The 21,690-nt window shown below is 43.2% G+C and overlaps 1 pseudogene; it reads right to left on the bottom strand.

The window, feature by feature from the left end:
• Window positions 1–9,742: 9,742 nt before the first annotated feature.
• LOC145345256 (RNA-binding protein 3 pseudogene) lies at window positions 9,743–11,527 on the bottom strand (annotated as a pseudogene).
• Window positions 11,528–21,690: the final 10,163 nt, after the last annotated feature.

Here is a 21,690-nt window from a genome sequence, read left to right as displayed (position 1 = left end):
ATCTGGAGGAGGGAACCGAGTGTAGGTGTCGAAATTTGCTGATGACACCAAGATTGGGGGAAAGGCAAATTGTGCGGAGGGTGTGGAGAGTCTGCAGAAGGATCTAGATAGGCTGGGCGAATGGGCCAGGAACTGGCAAATGGAATTTAATGTTGGCAAGTGTGAGGTGGTCCACTTTGGTAGGAAGAATGGTAGGAAGGACTATTACTTACGTGGCGAAAAACTGCAGCAGGCGACGGTGCAGAGGGACCTCGGGGTCCTTGTGCATGAGTCGCAAAAACCCAGCCTGCAGGTGCAGCAGGTGGTCAGGAAGGCGAATGGGATGCTGGCCTTCATAGCGAGGGGGATTGAATATAAAAGTAGGGAGGTCTTGCTGCAGCTGTATAGGGCATTGGTGAGGCCGCAGCTGGAGTACTGTGTGCAGTTTTGGGCGCCGCACCTGCGCAGGGATATTTTGGCCTTGGAGGGAGTGCAGAGGAGGTTTACTAGGCTGATACCGGAGTTGAGGGGGTTGAGCTATGAGGAGAGGCTGAATAAACTAGGCTTGTACTCGTTAGAGTTTAGAAGAATGAGGGGAGATCTCATTGAGACGTATAAGATGATGAATGGGATGGATAGGATAGAGGTGGAGAGACTCTTCCTGCTCAAAAAAGACAGTAGGACTAGGGGGGCACAGCCTCAAGATAAAGGGGGGACGGTTTAGAACAGAGTTGAGGAGGAACTTCTTCACTCAAAGGGTGGTGAATATCTGGAATTCTCTGCCCGTTGAAGTGGTGGAGGCTGCCTCGCTAAATATTTTTAAGACGCGGGTTGATGGGTTTTTGATAAGAGAGGGGATTAAGGGTTATGGGGAGAGGGCAGGAAAGTGGAACTGAGCCACGACAGATCAGCCATGATCTTACTGAATGGCGGGGCAGGCTCGAAGGGCCAGATGGCCTGCTCTATGTTCTTATGTTCTATGTTCTTAACTCAAGGCATGGCCATCAATGGCACAGCAATTAAAATCTGATACAAGGGGCCAAAATTATGAGAAGAAATTTGTAGGGCTGGAGATGGGTCATGCTACAGAATCCATGAACTTTAACACCATAACATTGACCTATGTTGGCTCCCAGTCAAACAATGAGCACAAGAGTGATAATGAATTTTCAGGCTTCCCCCACTGCACCCAAATTATTCCTGCCAGCCTGAAAATTGAGGTTGGGTGAGTAACAGCCCTGGTCAATAATTGGCCACTTAAGGGCCTTGATTGTGGCCACAGTAGGCCAGCCTAGGTCTCAAACAACCCAGTGTAACATTGAGGGGTCAGGGAGAGCAGGAACCCATGGGAAAGCCACCCAAGAAATTTTAGACATCCCTACCTCCAAACCCATAAAATTTTGTCTCAAGTGATTTGAGCATTAAATCACAGGTTCAAGTTAACAGAATTCAGTTTCGATCTTAACGTTACCACACAGAAGTTGACAAGTTGTTCAAAAAACAAATGGTTTTGTAAAGAACATTTATAATAAAACTGATCAAAAATAGGAAACGGCAGCCCCTGGAGCCTATTCCATCATTCAAGGTGATCATAACTGATCCAATTGTGGCACTCTACTTTCCTGCCAGCAACCCATTACCTTACAATCCCTTATCAATTAAAAATCAGCCTGAATAAATTCTGATGACAGCCTCCAGTGCTTGCTGGGAAAGCATTCCAAAGACCAATGACCCAGAAGAAATTCCTCATCCAACTCTTGGGAGATTTTTTTTTAAAAACTGTGCCCCAGTTCTACATTTCTCCAGAGCAGGAAGCATTGTCTCAGCACCTATCCAATCAAGCTCCCTCAAAACATTATGACCTGGTAAGATCACCTTTCATTCTTCTAAAGATCAAGTATAGGCCCCATCTTTCCTAAAGGCAAACCCATCATCCCAATAATCAGCCTAGTGAACCTTCTGAACCTCCAATGCAAGCATGTTCTTGGAAGTATGGTCTTCCTAGCCAAAGGAGTACACAGTACTCCAGCTGTGGTTTCAATGCCCTGCACAGTTGCAGCTTGACATACCTACTTGAGTCTTCTTCCATTTAATGGATAGTATTTCATATTCCAATTTGTGGAACAATTCATTCATCTTTTAATGAATACTGTAAGCATTCCAAGAGTCTTTGGTTCTACATATTGTTTTTGCCCACTGACCTTATTTGTTGGTGTATAATGTCCCTTCCTTTTCACTCTGGTTATTATCCTACATTATTGCCTTGTCCTTTTCCAACTTTCAACTCTGCCCTCAACTTTCATCCCACTATTTAGCTCTATAGCCCTTCACCAGAACACTATGCCCAGTGCCCCATTAATTCAAACCCATTTCTCCTACATCACTTTCAGCCACACATTCACTTAATTACCTTATGCCATTTTTCTCATGACTCAGGTAGTAATCCAGAGGTCATTACCCTTGTGGTGTTTTTGAAAATTTATCTCCAGTGCTCACATTTCAACAGAAACCTTTTAGCCCTACCCATATGGGCCAATTACAATAGATCCTTTCACTGGCACTTCAAGGAGATCCCTTGAGAAGATCTCATTTGCTGTACTGGGAACCTGTGGAGATAAATACATACAGAATGTGGTGAGTTAAGAGAACCAAATTCCAGGGTGAGCAGCCAGCAGTCATGGTCCACGTTGGTACCAATGACATGGATACAAAGTGGGGTGTGGTCCTGCAGTCCAAATTTATGGAGAAAATTCACAAGCAGGACCTCAAAAGTCAATTTCCAGATTAACCCCAGTACCACAAACAATACAGAAAGAGACTAATGGCTAATGCATAGGTGTAAAGATGGCACAGGAGGGAAAGTTTTAAGTTCTGAGACACTGGAAAGGTAGGACTTTGTACAGTTCAGATGGATTGCACCTAAACAGAGCCAGGACAAGAGTTCCTTGTGTTTTGCTGTTATTGGGAAGATTAAGGTCAGCGTAGGTTTGGGAATCAGAAAGATATTTGGTGTATCAAGATGCACAGAACAGGGAGGGATGGAAAGCACCAGTGAAAGGAATACAAAGTTAAAAGGGGCCAGAGTAAATAAGATTTGAGCTGCAGGTGCACATTGCCATCTTTTCACATGGCAATGTGCACCTGTTAAGCCATGTTGGCTTAACAGCAAAAAAGGTGTAAAGATCTGGCCAAGATATACAAGATTAGAGTCAAATGTGTGGCTGAAAGGCTGGTGTATGAGAAATGAGGTTTGATTGATGAGGCACTAGTACACTTTCCTGGCAAAGGCGGCTTTAAAACTAATGGTTGGGGGGCAGGGGTGGATGCAAGGAGATATTGGAGTTAATGAATGCTGTATGTCACTCAGATCAGCATGGCTTTAGAAGATTCAATGCAGAGGTTACATTGGCCATCAAATGCCAACATTAAAAACTTTCCTCTTCACATGCTGCATGACTTGAAAATTTCCAACCTTTTTGCATTTTGCTAGAATATTGCCTTGAAGAAATAGTCTAAAAATTACAAGTGTTGAGAGTGAAGTTTGAAATGTGACAGTGTAGAAAAGCAGACTGTATCTGAGTTGAAAAATGGAAAAGGCGGTCCATAAGTGATATAATTGTTGATTTGCTTAGTACAAACATTAATGAAAGGATTATTCGGATAGGTGGAAGTAGTGGGAATAGGTCCAGTAAATGTAACTACGAAGAGTAAACACCAAAAACCATTCAGCTCAGCTGATCTATTTATGCCATGCTGCAAGTCTGGAAGCCAAATTTGTTGATGACACCAAGGTAGGAAGGAAACCAAGTCATCAAAAAAGACAAATAATGCAAAGGAATAGCAGCAAAATTTGTTTAATGGAAAGGGACAGGCAATAAATGCTGACCTAGCCAGCAATGTCCATATCCCATGAAGTATACATATATTTAGGGCTTTGGTGAAACACTATCTGCACCATCACTAAAGCCTCCACATCCTTCCTGTAAAATGGCAACCAGAATTGAATACAATACTCAAAAGTGCAGCCTAACCCAAGTTTTATAAAGCTGCAATATGACATCGTACTCTTGTACTCAATGCCCCAATAAAGACAAGCATGCCATAAGCCTTCTTTATCACCCTATTTGTGTGACCACTTTCAGGGAGCTATGGGCTTGAACTCCCAAGATCCCTCTACATCAGTGCTGTTTAGAGTCCTGTATAAACTGTATATTTACCCTTAACATTTGATCTCCCAAAGTGCAGTACCTCAACTGTCTGGATTAAATGCCATGTCATTTCTGTCTATATCTGCAATGGATTCATATCCCACTATATCCTTAACAACCTTCTATACCATCACAACTCCACTTATCTTTGTGTTGCCTGCAAACTTGCATTTTCATCCAAGTCAAAAACAGAGGTCCCAGTATAGATCCCTGCAGAACATCACTAGTTACAGATCTCCAGCCAGAAAACACCTTTCACAACTACTGACTACTATGGGGAAACCAATTCTGAACCCAAGTGGATAAGTCACCACTGATCCATGCATCAATCTTCTGTATGGACCTATGAGGGACCTTGTCAGAAGCTTTACTAAAAAGTATGTAGACAACATTCACTGCTCTATCCTTATCACCCTCATTACCTTGAAGTCAGTAAGACATCAGTTCTGCACAAAGCTATGCTGACTTTCCCTAATTAGGCTATGCTTTTCCTAAAAAAGGAAAAGCCTACTCTTAAGAATCCTCTCCAACAGCCTCCCAATCACCCACATGAGACTCAGGTCAACAATTTCCTGGATTATCCTTTTTCTTTTCTCAAACAGAATAGGAGCTTTCCACTAATCCTCCAGCACCTCTCCAATGGCTAGCAAGGACACAAAGGTCTTTATCAGGGCCCCAGTAATCTCCTCCATCAGGCCCTGGGGATTTATTCACCATAAATGCCCTTCGAGATCCAACACCACTTCTTGATTTCAAAATGCCTTACATATTCACATGCTCCACATTAATCTATCTTTCACTTACAAGTTCATACACACACTGCACAGGAACAGGCCCTTCAGCCCAAATCTGTGCTGACAGATGCCTGTAATACTTTCTATAATGGTCCTATCCCTCTATTCCCTGCTTCTGTATTTATACAGATGCCTCTTGAATGTTGTTACAGAATCTGCTTCTACCACCACCTCTGGCAGCACATTCCAGTCACTCACCAGCCTGAAAAACTTACCTTTTCTCCCTCAACTATGCCCAAGTGACCTTTTGACCCTAGGGAAAAACTTGACTATTCACTCTTTCCAAGCTTTGGGGTTCCCCTCATTCTCTTATGCTTCAGTCGAAACAATCCAAGTTGGTTCAATCTTTCTTCATAATCCATATCCTCCAAACAGGCAACATCCTGATAAATCACTTCTGCACTCTTTCCAGTGCATCAACATCCTTCTAATAGTGTTGTGATCAGAATTGTAGACAATATTCCAAATAAATCTGTTTTGTGCATAAAATGCTCCTAACCCTACTTGACAAGGTCATTTCGTGGCCCTTCCTTACTCTAATACTCTGCTCAAGCTATTCTTTGCTTTTTTTATATTCATGGGCCCTGTCTGATTTTAGCTTCCTCAATCTTACATTTGCTTTTTTGACTAAATTCACAACCTCACTTGTTATTCAAGAGGTCCCTTACCATCCTTGTCCTTCCTGGAACATGCCTGTCCTGAACTCTGATCAGTGGACCTTCAAATAAACTCCCACATGTCAAATGTGGACTTACCCAATATCAGCTGCTCCCAATTAACTCTCCTTAGCTTCTGCTTAATATACTGTAATTTGCCCTCTCCCAATTTAGTACCTTCCCACAAGGTCCTGACTTTATCATAGCTATCTTAAAACTTGTTGTGATCACTGTTTCCAAAAAGCTCTCACTAAAAGGAGAGTCACTTGGCCAAGCTTATTTGCCAATACAAGGTCCAGTATGGCCACTTCTGAAGTTGGGCTATGCACACTTAAACTCTCCTGGATGCACACAAATTCTGCCCCAACTAAGCCTCTTGCTTATTGGGAAAGTTGAAAGTTACCCACTATGCCAACCCTGTTATTGCATATTTCATAATCTGCCTACATTTTACTCCTCAATGTCCCATTGGTTATGGGGAAGGGGGCCTACAGTATTACCCCAGTGACTGCACCCTGATTTGAGCTCTACCCATATTGCTTCTGTGGATAAGCCTTCCAGCATGTCCTGAGTACAGATGTGAAATTTTCTGATTAGTAATACCTCCTTTGTCAATTAAAACATCAAAAGCTTGGAACATTGAGCAGCAGTCCTGTTCTTCCAAGAATTCTCTAATGGCCACAACACAGTAGACCCAGGTACAATTCCAGGCTCTAAACTCATCTGCCTTATCTATAAGAAGAATGTTTAAGAAAACACTTGTCTATTAATTAGACTGTCCCTCCTTTCAGATTTAATGGTCTGAATAAGAGCTGCTGAATAAGAGCAAGTTACTGCACATGCTGGAATCTGATACCAAGAGAGAAAATGCTGGAAAATCTCCAGTTCTGGTAGCATCTGAAGCCATACTGGACCTTGTGGCAAATAACCCAGGCCAGCTCTTTAGAAACAGTAATACAACTCTAGATTAAGGAGAGAAGAGCTGAAGTTGAGTCCAAAAGACCCTGTCAAAGCTTTGACAAAAGGGCATCTGGACTTGAAACATCAGTTCTTCTCTCTCCCTCCACTTGCTGACCTGCTATTCTGAATCACAGCCCCTGCCATAGTTTAACCCTCAAGTAGCACTAGGGAACCTCTACAAGGATATGGTCCCCCCCATTTAGGTGCATCAGGTCACCCCTGCCCCAGAAGAATGTCCCAATCATCCAAGAACCCAAAACCCTGCATCTAGCACTAGCTCCTTACTATGCATTCATCAGCCCTGCTGTACTATTCCTTGCCTCACTAATACAAGTCACTGGTAGTAATACTATCCTTGGGATCCTACTTTTCAGCCCCTTTCCTAATTCCTCTACCTGTATCACTGGCACCAATGTAAACAACTCAGACTGTTCACCCGCACCCCCCCCCCCTAAGAATTTCCTGCAATCAGACATCCATGACCCTGGCACCAAACAGTTAAGTGGCTAGCACTGCTGCCTCTCAGCACCAGCTATTGGGTTTGATTCCTGGCTTGGGCACTGTCTGGAGTTTGCATTGGTTTTCTCCAGGTGGTCTGGTTTCTTCCCAGACCAAATATATGCAGGTTACATTGATTGGCTATGCTAAATTGATCTAGTGTCAGTGAGAACTACAGGATAAATATATGGGGGGTGGGTAATGGGAATAGAGCCTGGGTGGGATTGTGATTGGTACAGACTCGATGGGCCAAATGGCTTCCTTCTGCACTGTAGGGATTCTAAGAATCTGGAATCTGTGGCTTTGAGCCACAGAAACATCTGTGCCAATAACTAGCAAGTCTCCTAACACTCACTTGGACTTTGCCAACTATGCTCTACACAGCCAGTTGTGGTGCCATAGGCCTGGCTGCTGCTTTTATGCTCCCAAGAGGCTATCACCCCCAACTGTATCTAAAATGCTGTACCTGTTATGAGGTGACTAGCAACAGGAGACTCCTGCACTGCCATTCCTGGCAGTCACCCACCTACCTGCCTGAACCTGGAGTGTGACCATTTCCATCTAAAACTCAGGGCATGGTGTTATCTTAAGTGTTATGCATTAGCATCTGAAAAGTATAGTGTATTTTTCCTATTACCCACTATCAGTTGAAACCATGTTCTTCATCAAGGAGCCATTGTGGTTCAGGTAACAACATTCCTATGCTTACAAATGACTTGAGAATAATTTTAAAACTAAGGTCTTGTATCACTGCTTCATGTATGTTCCTCAGTGTGCAACTGCACCAGTTTAACTTACATAGGCCATTTGGCCCTTCAAGCCTGCTTTGCCATTATGATGGCTGATTGTATAACTCAGTAGCCTAATCCTGCTCTCTCTCCATAACCATGGATCCCATTCCTTTTGAGGAGCTGCAGCCAGGCACAATGTCTGCAGACTTGACAGGGATACCAAATTGCTCCCTTACTTCCACATCTGGCAGGAACAAACTATGCTTTAACTGCCATCTCTGCCCAATGCACCAAAATAAACAATCTCAAAGCCCACATACCAATTAGCAGCACCTCAATATTTTGATATTTTCTAAGGCAATTCAATTGGACATAAAGATGTTTCTCTTCTGGGAGACTAGAACTTGAATTCTCCTCTGTCAGCAGTGAAAGCTGGGTCATTGAATTTATTAAGGGGGAACAGGACAGATTTTTGGTAGGTGCAAGGAAGTCTCAAGACAAGATTTTCCATACAAAAAATGCTGTAAAATCTCAAGTTTTGACAGCATCTATGGGAGAGATTAGAGTATGAAGTCATGACTTGAGTGGTAGGAGACATACTAGTTATGGGTGGAGATGTTTCTGTGGCTCTGTAGAAAATAGAGCCAATGTCAAGTCTAAATGACCTTTTGTCAGAGGACATGTCAGTGCCAAGAGAATCAAATACATGAAGTTGGGGGCAATAGGGAAATGGAGAAAGGGCATGTAAATGAGGATACAGAAGACTGAGGGTGGTGCTAAGTGCCCACTGAGTGATCATAATGTGTGAATACCAGAAGAGGTACAGACTGTTCAAGGACTACTGAGGAATGTGCAATTGCCCTGAAAAGTTATGCAAACTGCAGGAACAGCACCTTTTCTGATTGTCCAATCCAGAAAGCTGTTTCGTGCCCAGAGTACAACAACTTCAGAACCTGAACTCTCTTCTACTTTCACCCATTTTCATTTCTCCATTTTATCATCCTTCTTTCTCACTTCCATTTTCTCCACTTCTCCATTCTGCTCCCCCAGCCCCCTCTTCAGGGCACCTGTCATATTCCTTAGGGAGTTCTTTAACAATCTATACCTGCCCTGCCATTCACATATTCTGATCACTAAATGGACACACTTAACACCCCCTCAGCTATCTGCATCTTTGTCTTGTTGCACTGCTGACTCACTAAACCTGTTTCTCTTTGCTCTTAGCTGACTAAGGAACATCTAGACTCAAAACATTGACTATTCTCTCCTAGATGCTGTCAGGCCTGCTGAGATTTTCCAACATTGTATTGGAATACAATACATGCAGTATTTTGCTTTTATAACAGATTTCCCATCTCAAAAGGCAGGAGATCAGGGCCAAAATGGCCTATACCAGCTGTCTTCCTAGGGAATCAGCAAATTCACATCTTCCTTCACTGGGCCACTATGTCAAGAATCCAAACTAGTTTGTTTGCTTAAAGCATAAATTCTCCCTAATGGTTTTGGAAATTAGGCATCAACATAATTTATGCTTAAATAGTTACCATTAATTCATCAGGTACTTGCCATCAATTTTGTATACCTACAATTGATTCACTGCAGCCTGCTTCTTCAGTGCATGTCCTGGTGGATTGCTTGTTCTCCTGACTCCAATATTCCATTGACCAGTGTTATGGTTGGCTGTGATTTGCAAAATTCCTGCTCCCAGTTGGACCAGCGTGCTGGCACTCAACCTTATTCACCTGTTATCTGGGCATTAATTTATACACAGGAGTAAAATACTGCAGACGTGTCAGCAGTCCAAGCAGAATCTGAGGAGAAAACAGAAAACATAGCCAGTGGAATACTCCAACTGGAAAACTTTGTCACTACTAGTATATCTTGGGTTCTAAAGAAAGTTTATTCAAGACATCAACTGAACATTTCAACACTTTATTTTTCCATTTGACATCAGTCTCCAAAGCGGCAAGTTTTTGTACAAAAACGGTCCATGCTAACTCATGAAAATTCAATAGAAACAGCTTTCAACTTCCTAGCAGTATGCAATTTAAAAAACTCAATAGTTTAAGGAATATCGTATTGTCTAGATTAAGATGGCATAATATTTCAGAGGCCAAACCGAGAACAGTGAGCATAGTGGTGTCCCAGCAGGGTTGGCACCAGTCTTAAGGGTTACATGGAAAGCAGTTTGTCAGATTTTAAATACGACCCTCAAAATGCTAGGCAAGTAAAAATCGCAATCGATGGATCGTGTCACAAACCCCCTCCCCCAAATGATTGCAGTTTTAAACTCTGCAACCGTTAAAGCATGGTGTTTCCTGTAACAGCAGTTATAAACATTTGTTCACGAACGAGAATCTCGAAAATGGTAGTGTTTTCCCAATCGGCAGAAACACTCGGATATCCCAGATTACTCTGAAAAGAAAAAACTAACATAGGTCCCCCACTCAAATTACAAACTAGCAAAAATAAAAATGATCCCATTCCTAAAATTGGTCGAAGATAGGCACGAATCGAAGATCTGATGAAAAATGCAGGAAGCAACTCGATCAGGCACCCTGGTGGCTCAAAAGATAACTGCGGGCAGCTTGGAGCACATTGTCGAGACTCGAGTCTCTGCGCAAGGTGAATGCGCCATTTTAAACCAACGCCACCCGAGCGCTAAAAACAAGGAATGTGAGGGGACAAAAAACATCGACACCCAATACTAGGGAGAAACAAAACTGGAAGGATAAAAATGCATACATCAAGTGCAACTTATCCAAATAAAAAAAGTGATTTTTAAACTACAATTTCGTAAACCCTACAAAGTTACTGTGGCGGAAAAAAAATTCACTGGTAAGGGACTCGGAACAAAATAGCACTTAAATTCCGGAACAATACCCCCCGTTGGATTGAAAAACCTTTAATGCGACATAGAGTAAATGTGTGTGTGGGGAGAAGTTAGACAGCGTCCCGAATAAGCAAGATTGAATTCAAGAGATTAGACGGCGTTCGCCCCAAAAAAGTCCCTTCAGAAACAATAAATGGCCGATGATCATGACGACCTGGAAAGTGTCTGGCTGGCCGATCTCCCTATCTGTTGGAGCTGTATCGATCGTAGTTACTGCCACGAGAACCACGGGAGTTGCCACTTCCCTTGTAATCATATTGCCTGTAACTGGAACCACCACCGTAGCCGCCGCCGCCATAACCGCCGCTGCTATAGCCGCCACCATAACCACCGCTGCTATAGCCGCCGCCGCCGCCATAACCGCCGCCACTACTGTAGCCGCCGCTACTGTAGCCGCCTCCTCCGCCCCGACGGTAGCCGCCGCCACGGCCTCCTCCATAACCGCCATCGCCCGATTTCTTCTCAGCGTAGTCCACCCGGATCTGCCGACCGTCGATGGACTGGCCGTTCAATGCATCCATCGCACCATTGGCATCCTCTGGGTTCTCGAAGGTGACGAAGCCGAAGCCGCGGGACGCCATGGTGCACTTATCTTTGATCACTCGAGCATCGACAACCTCGCCATACTTAGAGAACACCGCCTCCAGGGCCTGCTCGTCTGTATCGAAGCTTAGACCGCCAACAAAGAGTTTTCGGTCGTCATTTCGGTCATTCATTTTGGTGTTTGCTTTAAACACAATTCACCACGCCACCTGAATACTTCCCTCCTCCCGTTCTCCGGCAGCAATAATACGCAAGCACCGGAAAAGACACCCCTTTTATAGCCCAGTCCTTGTGCACCACCTGGAAGCTGTCTCCCGGTTGCCACAGCCAGCAATATAGTTCCGCCCAGCACGCGGTGTGCCGATGAAAAGCCACGTGACCATTGTTCATGAAGAAGCCGCGCTGGCTGGCGCTAGCGGCCATTTTAGCGGCGGCGTTTTAATTGTTAATGAGCCTAACAGCACTGAGTGCTACTCAAATTTCACTTTCTCTTTCTATATGCATTTATATTTATTAATACAATAATAAATGCCATCAGCGAAGATGAATTCCATTCTGCTACCATTTGCGAATGATCCGGTAAAGTGAAGGAAACAATGTCTTTCTTAATTTTAGATCAACCTATTTTATGTCGCTGTCCTCTGCGTCTGATTTGCAAGCCATTCTCGAGCGCTTCAATTCTGCATAAAATAAACTATGCCTGTCGCCACATTAAAACACGTTTCAATGCACCCCGTCCTTGCTGATCAGCTGCTCCTGTTCACAGAATACTACAGTACAGAAGAGGGCCTTCGGCCCATCGATTCTGCACCTACGCATGAAAGGGCTGTTCATCAAATCTCACTTGCCAGCATTTAGCCCATAAACGAAGCCTTCTGCAAACCATGGCAGCCTATGTTTCACATCCAAGTCAACAAAGGATTAGTACACAAAGCAGATGTCACTGCACTCCTAGACTGGAAATGTACATAAGGGAACTATAGAAATTGTATCATCGATGGCTCTGCCACATCCTCTAGATTCAATGGAGGGAGTGCCAAAGTAGACCTTGAAGTCAGCTCCTTGAGTGTTCAGGCAAAACTGTTAACTTCAATGAAGTGTCCAGATGATAAAAAAGTGCCCCCCCCCCCCACCCCCACCGTGTCCCCCCAACAAGGTGTCCTTTTCTCAACTCTCAAATGGCCGATGTTCCAGGGAAAATGAAGTAAAAAGAAATATTTCAAATAAACAAAAACTCTCCTTGACATACAGCAACATTGACATGAAGCAGAGTAACAAAGAAAAAGGAAAGGAAACATCCTGCACTCTGGATCATAATACCTCATGGGACATCCTGCCTCAAAGAACAGTACAGGAACAAGCCCTTCAGCCCACCAAGGTGGCACTGACACAAGACGCTTTTCTAAACTAGAGATCTTTTGCCACTACGTGGTCCATATTACTCTATTTTCTGCCTGTTAATTTATCTGTCAAGGTGCCTCTTAAACATTGCCATTGTATCAACTTCTAACAGTTCCTTCGGCAGGGCATTCCAATACTTAACATGTGTGTAAAAAAAAAACTTGCCTCTGACGTCTCCTTTAAATTTTTCCCCTTTACCTTCAACCTATTGAAGTAATTGAAATTTCTACCCTAGGACTATCCATTTTAGTCGAGATGTGGAGATGCCAGCATTGGACTGGGGTATACACAGTAAGAAGTCTCACAACACCAGGTTAAAGTCCAACAGGTTTATGATCAGAACTTCTCACAGTGGTTCTGATCACAAACAGTGTTTGTGATCAGAACTCCCCACTCACCTGAAGAAGGGGAAAAGCCCCAAAAGCTAGTGGTGTTTGCTACCAAATAAATCTGTTGAACTTTAACCTGGTGTTGTGAGACACTTTAACCTGGTGTTGTGAGACTTCTTACTGTGACTATTCATTCTACTCATGGGTCCCATAGTTTTGTAAACTATCTGGTCGCCCCTTAGCCTCCAACATTCAAGTGAAAACAAATCAAATTTGTCCACTCTCTTCCTATAGCTAATACCCTCCAAACCAGGTAACATCCTGGTAAACCTTTTATGTACCCTCTTCAAATCCTCACATCTTTCTAGTAGTGTGGCAACCAGAACTGTACACACAATAGCCCAAATGTGGCCTAACTAAAGTTCTATACAGCTGCAACATGACTTACCAATTTTTATACTCTATGCCCTGACTAATGATGATGTGGATATGCCGGCATTGGACTGGGGTAAATTCAGTAAAAAGTCTGTTGGACTTAAACCTGGTGTTGTCAGACTTTTTACTGACTAATGATGGCAAGCATGACCACCTTCAACATAAACAAAAAATGCTGGAGAAACTCAGCAGGTCTGGTGGCATCTGTGGAAAGAGAATAGAGCCATCATTTTGAGACCGCAAGCTTCCTAATCAAACTACGTACATTTTCCTCCAAATCATTTATATATATTACAGACAGTGTCCCAGCACTGATCCTGTGGAACACCACTCACCACAGATTTCCAGTCAGAAAAATACCCTTCCACCACTACTCTCCATCTTATATGACCAAGCTAGCTCTGTATCCATTTTACCAGCTCACTGCAGATCCCATATGACTTAATCTTCTGTATGAGCTTGCCATGAGGGACTTTGTCAAAGGCCTTGCTGAAGTGCATGTAGACAACATTTACCTCATCCTCAAAAAATTCATGTTTGTGAGACATGACCTCCCCTGCACAAAAACCATGCTGCTTATCGATAATAAGTCCATATTTTTCCAAATGTGAGTAAATCCTGTCCCTAAGAATCTTCTCCAATCATTTCCCTACTACTCATATAACAGTCAACAGGCCTGTATCCCTGTCACCCATTTTAAACAAAGGAACAACATTGGCTATTCTCCAGTCCTCTGGGACCTCTCCTGTGACTAAAGGGGATATAAAGATTTTGTACAAGGCCTCAGCAATTTTCTCCCTTAGTATTCTGGGATAGATTCCATTAGTTCCTGGGGACTTGCCTACCTTAATGCTTTTCAAAACACCCAACACCCTTTTTACATCAATATGCCCTATACCTCTCTCTAGACTCACGATCCACCATGTTCTTCTCCTTTGTGAATTTCAATGCAAAATATTCATTAAGGACCTCACACTTCCTCCAGCTCCATGCATAAATTCCTTCCTTTGTCCTTGAGTGAATCAACCCTTTTCCTAGCCACCCTCTTGATCCTTATATATATGTTTCATATATATATAAAATGCTTTGGGATTTTCCTTAATCGTGTTTGCCAAGGACATTTTATGGCCCCTTTTAGTCCTCCTTGTTTATAGAAAACGGGAATAGGTCATTCAGCCCTTTGCGCCTGCTCTGCCATTCATTTTAATCATGGCTGATCATCCCATTCAATATCCTGATCTCCCTTCCCCCAATATCCTTTGATCTCTTTAGCCCAAAGAGCTATATCTAATTTCTTTATGAAATCAGACAATGTTTTGGCCTCAACTATATTCTGTGGTCATGAATTCCATACATTCACCATCCTCTAGGTGCAGAAATTTCTCCTTACCTCAGTTCTAAGAGGTTTACCCTTATCCTCAAACTGTGACCCCTAGTTTTAGACTCCCCCACCATTGGGAACATTCTTCTGAATCTACCCTGTCTAACCATGTTAGAATTTTATATGATTCTCTGCCATCACCTTTCACTCTATTCTAAACACCAGTGAATATAATGCTACTTAATCTCTCCTCATATGACAGACCTGCCACGCCAGGAATCAGCCTGGTAAACCTTCGCTGTACTCCTATAGCAAGGACATTCTTCCTTAGATAAGGGTATCAAAACTGCACACTGTTCCACGTGTGGCCTCACCAATGCCCTATACAGTTGCAGCAAAACATCACTATATCTATACTCAAATCCTCTTACTATGAAAGCCAACGTACCATTTGCCTTCTTTACAGCTTGCTGTACCTGCGCAATTACTTTCAGCAAGTGATGCATGACAACTTCAAGGTCTCATCACATATCCATCTCTCTCAATTTACACCCATTCAAGTAATAATCTGTCTTCCTATTATTGCTACCAAAGTGGATTACCTTACCTTTATCCACACTTAAGTTCTTTCCTGCTTTCTTTATATTCTTTGAGGGCTCTACCTGTCTTCGGTTTCCTAAACCTTACTTTTGCCTCTTTTTTCTTTTTGATCAAGCTCATAATTTCTCTTGTCATCTAAGGTTCCCAAATCTTGGCTTCTTATCCTTTATTTTCACAAGAATATGCTGATCCTGAACTCTAACCAGCTGACCTTTAAAAGATTTCTACATGACGGATATGGATTTATCCTCAAACATTTCCCAGTTCCTGCCTAATATCATTGTAGTTAGCTTTTCCCAGTTTCACACTTTCACCTGAGGACCAAGAACAAAGAAAATTACAGCACAGGAGGCCCTTTGGCCATCTAAGCCTGCACTGACCATGCTGCCCAACTTAACTAAAAACCCCCGACCCTTCCAGGGACTATATCCCTCCATTCCCATCCTATTCATGTATTTGTCAACACAACCTTAAAACTCACTACTCTTACCCTTATCCGTAAGTAACTTAATATGTATGGAATTATGGTCTTCCACTGATACTTTGAACTCCTGGGCGGGCACATTCCGCAATACCAGGTCTAATTGGACTTTTTTTTTCATGGGACATGGGCATCACTGACTGGTCAGTATTTTTATTACCCATCTCCAGTTGCCCTTGTTCAGAGAGCATTTGCGAGTCAACCACATTGCTGTGGCTCTGGAATCACATGTAGGCCAGACCAGGTACGGATGGCAGATTTCCTTCCTTCTTAGGCTTACTGGCCTTTGTGTCCTAAGATTTGAGGATTGGTCTGTTCAGTTACATGAAGACCCTTGGCAGAAACCCACAGACAAGTAGACATAATCCTTGAATTGAGAATGAGCCAATAATGGAGTATTTGGAGTATTGTGCGCAGTTCTGGTCGCCTCACTATAGGAAAGATGTAGAAGCTATTGAAAGGGTGCAGAGGAGATTTACAAGGATGTTGCCTGGACTGGGAGGCATGCCTTATGAAGTTAGGTTGAGGGAGCTGGGACTCTTTTCCCTGGAGAGACGAAGGTTGAGAGGCGACCTGATAGAAGTTTACAAAATGTTGAGAGGAATAGATAGGGTGGACTCTCAGAGGCTATTTCCCCGGTTTGAAATGGTCGCTACGAGAGGACACAGATTTAAGGTGCGGGGAGGGAGGTTCAGAAGTGATGTTAGGGGTAAGTTTTTCACTCAGAGGGTGGTGAGTGAATGGAATCGGCTGCCGTCAGTGGTGGTGGAGGCGAACTCACTGGGGTCTTTTAAAAGACTTCTGGATGAGTATATGGGGTTTAATGAGATTGAGGGTTATAGATAGGTCTGTAGGTTGGTAGGTGATGTGATCGGCGCAACTTGTGGGCCGAAGGGCCTGTTTGTGCTGTAGTGTTCTATGTTCTAATGACAGTTTTGTGACCAAGAAAAATACCTTGTAGTTGTATCATTTCAAATAGATAAGATATCTAAAATGGCATTAGCCAGCTAAGTAGATTAGGGAAGGCATGTTTTGAAAAAAATAACTGGAAGGTACTTATGATCAAAAGACAAGATTTCCTCAGGAAAGATAAAGAATATAAATTTAAGTGTACATCTACTACAATTATTCAGACCTCAGACATTTAGAATATTAGTTGATCGCCTGGAAATGTTGCAAATTGGAGTCAAGGCCATGCATAATGGGATTAGAGGGCACAGAAGTAATTCAGACCCCAATTAGAAGAAATACACTCTATCATTTTTTATATTTCTACATTCCTGCAGAATGTCTCAATTGGCAGTGAGAGGGGGCAGCTATAATTACAGTTTCAAAAATTTACATAGAAAATTTTCTGTATATGTGGCTGCTGGGGTTTCTATTTGAACAAGTTGACAGGGAAAAATGCAAACGTAAGAATTAAAAATATCTTTGTCGCAACTTAAAGATAAATAGCGCTTGACAAAATTAAGTAACAATTCCCCAATATGAGGCCTGGGAGTAAGACTGATGAAAATCTGGAAAAAATTTGGGCCATATCATTGTAATTTAAGGGTTTTCTCTGAGTTGCCTCTTGTGGCCCATCCGGCTGAATTTCCCCAAGGATATTTTCCCTTGCATCTCCCAATTCCCCATCTTAATCCCACTATCCCTTTCACCTTCTTAACATGTGACCCTGTCCAGTCCTACACTCCAGTTTCCTGTTGATAGCCCTGAGCCTCTTATCCATCACCTTCCTCTACTTGATATCCTGCACTGTGGCACCAGTCACTAGTAGAAAACCAATTAACTCCCAACAATGGCTCATATGCCAGGCATTAACTAATCTAACCTTCTAACCTCAGTCTTCCTCCATAGCCCCATTGCTGGATTATTGTAGAATTTTGGAACTGCCTATCTAACAGCATAATGGGAGCAGCTTCACCAAATAGTCCAAGAACATAAGAACTAGGAGCAGTAGTAGGCCATCTGTCCTCTCGAGCCTGCTCCACCATTCAATAAGATCGTGGCTGATCTTTTTGTGGACTCAGCTCCACTTACCTGCCCGCTCACCATAGCCCTTAATTCCTTCACTGTTCAAAAATTTATCTACCCTTGCCTTAAAAACATTCAATGAGGTAGTCTCAACTGCTTCACTGGACAGGGAATTTCACAGATTCACAACCCTTTGGGTGAATAAGTTCCTCTCAACTCAATCCTAAATCTGTTCCCGCTTATTTAGAATAAGAACATAAGAACATAAGAAATAGGAGCAGGAGTAGGCCATCTAGCCCTTCAAGCCTGCCCCGCCATTCAATAAGATCATGGCTGATCTGTCGTGGCTCAGTTCCACTTTCCCGCCCTCTCCCCATAACCCTTAATCCCTTCTCTTATCAAAAACCCATCAACCCGCTTCTTAAAAATATTTAGCGAGGCAGCCTCCACCACTTCAACGGGCAGAGAATTCCAGAGATTCACCACCCTTTGAGTGAAGAAGTTCCTCCTCAACTCCGTTCTAAACCGCCTCCCCTTTATCTTGAGGCTGTGCCCCCTAGTCCTACTGTCTTTTTTGAGCGGGAAGAGTCTCTCCACCTCTATCCTATCCATCCCATTCATCATCTTATACGTCTCAATGAGATCTCCCCTCATTCTTCTAAACTCTAACGAGTACAAGCCTAGTTTATTCAGCCTCTCCTCATAGCTCAATCCCCTCAACTCCGGTATCAGCCTAGTAAACCTCCTCTGCACTCCCTCCAGGGCCAAAATATCCTTGCGCAGGTGCGGCGCCCAAAACTGCACACAGTACTCCAGCTGCGGCCTCACCAATGCCCTATACAGCTGCAGCAAGACCTCCCTACTTTTATATTCAATCCCCCTCGCTATGAAGGCCAGCATCCCATTCGCCTTCCTGACCACCTGCTGCACCTGCAAGCTGGGTTTTTGCGATTCATGCACAAGGACCCCGAGGTCCCTCTGCACCGTCGCCTGCTGCAGTTTTTCGCCACGTAAGTAATAGTCCTTCCTACCATTCTTCCTACCAAAGTGGACCACCTCACACTTGCCAACATTAAATTCCATTTGCCATTTCCTGGCCCATTCGCCCAGCCTATCTAGATCCTTCTGCAGACTCTCCACACCCTCCGCACAATTTGCCGTTCCCCCAATCTTGGTGTCATCAGCAAATTTCGACACCCTGCACTCGGTTCCCTCCTCCAGATCATCTATATAAATGGTAAATAGCTGAGGCCCCAGCACCGACCCCTGGGGCACCCCACTAGTCACCATCCGCCAATCCGAATAGCACCCATTGACCCCCACTCTCTGCCTCCTATTTGACAACCAATCCTCTATCCACGCTAACACCCTACCCCCAACTCCATGTCCCCTGACCTTCTGCAATAACCTCTTGTGAGGTACCTTGTCAAACGCCTTCTGAAAATCCAGAAAGACCACATCCACCGGCTCTCCTCTATCCACTGCCCTAGACACATCCTCATAGAACTCCAGTAAATTTGTCAGACACGACTTGACTTCCCTTTTTCTAGTTCTAGTTTCACCCACCAGTTGAAACAACTTCCCTGCTTCTATCTTATCAATTCCCTTCATAATCCTATATGTTTTTATCAGATCTCCTCTCATTCTTCTGAATTCCATTGAGTATAGCCCCAGTCTACTCAGTCTCACCTCATAAACCAACCATCTCAACCCTGAATCAACCTACTGAATCTCATCTGTACCCCCTCCAGTGCCAATATATCCTTTCTCAAGTAAGGAGACCAAAACTGTACACAGTACTCCAGATGTGGCCTCACCAGCACCTTACACAGCTGCAACATAACCTCACTGTTTTTAAACTCCATCCCTTTAGCTATGAAGGACAAAATTCCATTTGCCTTCTTCATTACTTGCTGCATCTGCAAACCAACTCCTTGAGGTTCCTGCACAAGGACACCTACGTCTCTCTGCACAGCGGCATGCTGTAATTTTTACCATTTAAATAATAGTCCATTTAAATAATAAGAAGAAGGCCCACATTCACCTTCTCAAGGGCAACTAGCAGAGGTAATGAGTGCTAAACTTGTCAGCGACCCTCACGTCCCATGAATGAATAAAAAAAATTAAGATTAAACATCTGAAACTCTTAAGTACCTCTGCTCTTTTACATCAATGTGTATTTTCTCTCTTGTTCTGCCTAAATATCCTTTCATAATTCTCCATAATCATTGCACTTAAGTTTACCATTTTTTCCTGAAGTCACTTACAGCAAAACTTCTTAACAATTCATTCCACTGCACAAAAATTTACAATCTGACAAACAATGATTCTGCCATTTACAATTCCAGCATGGATAAATACTCAGCAGGTCCTGTACTATCCACACAGAGAGAAACAAAGTTACCATTTCAGGTCTGTGAACTTTCCTTAAAAGTCAGTTTATAGGCAAGCGATCTATTCCTCTTTCATTTGCAGCCTTTCCATCAATTATATATTTCACAATGTGTACAGCCGAAACAGTGACACCAGCAGGGGTTTTCACCATATGCACTTCCCCTTGCTCCTCAGGAATCGTTATCTCATTTAAGCACCTTGCCCGCTTCCATCCTTTCAGTATTTCATTTCATGTTTTTGGGAGTGAAATCCTGTTCCACTGTCTGAACTTGTTTTCTGCTTCACTCCTTCCATGACTAGTGGACATCACAAGGTGTAATTGGTTTCCAAGCCACTGACCATAATATATAACATAATAAACCATAATTTAACTATTGAAGTTATTTCTTGTTTTTTCTGTGCGTTTAATAAACAACTTAATTAAATCTATTTATTTAATTAAAGTTTATTTATTAACCACAAATAAGGGCTACATTTAACACTACAATGAAGTTACTGTGAAATTACCCGACTTGCCACAATCCAGCGCCTGTTCGGGTGAATGCATCTAACCAGCATGTCTTTCAGACTATGGAAGGAAATTGGAGCAGCCAAAGGAAACCCACGTAGACACAGGGAGAACGTGCAAACTCCACACAGACAGTGACCCAAGCCAGGAATCAAACCTGGATCGCTGGCACTTTGAAGCAGCAGTGCTAACCACTGTGCTACCATGCTGCCCTACAATGGTGGTGTGCTGCAGCACTTACTGTTATGATTCTTTGCTTCTGTTCAGTGAATTAGCAAGTTCCCAAAACGTATCTCCTGTTCCACACACATCATCTATATGCTGTGTGACAGGTTAGGCCTCTCTAATGACGTTATCACCCAGTCCTCCATCTCATCACATCTCTCATCCTACCAACTAGAACCATCGAATCCCTACAGTGCAAAAAGAGAGTATTCAGCCCATCAAATTTGCACCGACCTTCTGAAAGAGCACCTCACCCAGGCCTCATACTGAAGTTTCTCATCCCTAGAACCATTCTTGTGACCTTCTTCTGCACACTCTCCAATGCATTCACATCCTTTGTATAGTGTGGCACCCAGAACTGTACAAATATTCCAGCTAAGGCCTGACTAGTGTCTTGTACAATTTTAGCATAACCTCCTTACTCTTGTACTATATGCTTCTGTTAATAAGGCCCAGGAGGCCTTATTAACTGCTCTCATCACTCGTCCGGCCTCCTTCAATGATCTATGCACATAGATCCCTATGCACATACACCCAGGTCCCTCTGCTCCTGCACCCCACTAAGAATTGTACCCCTTATTTTGTATTGTCTCTCCATGTTCTTGCTACAAAAATGCATTACCACACACTTATCCATATTGAACCTCATCTGCCACCTATCTGTCCCCTCCCCAAATTATCTATGTCCTTTTGAAGTTCTACATTAACCTCACAGTTTATGTCATCCGGAAACTTTGAAATTGTCCCTTGCTCACCAAGA

Source organism: Carcharhinus amblyrhynchos, chromosome 7, assembly GCF_965287045.1.
Source record: "Carcharhinus amblyrhynchos chromosome 7, sCarAmb.v2.hapA, whole genome shotgun sequence".
In the NCBI taxonomy this organism is placed as follows: domain Eukaryota; kingdom Metazoa; phylum Chordata; class Chondrichthyes; order Carcharhiniformes; family Carcharhinidae; genus Carcharhinus; species Carcharhinus amblyrhynchos.
Note: the sequence above shows the minus strand (reverse complement) of the source record. Positions and strands in the feature narration are given on the sequence as shown.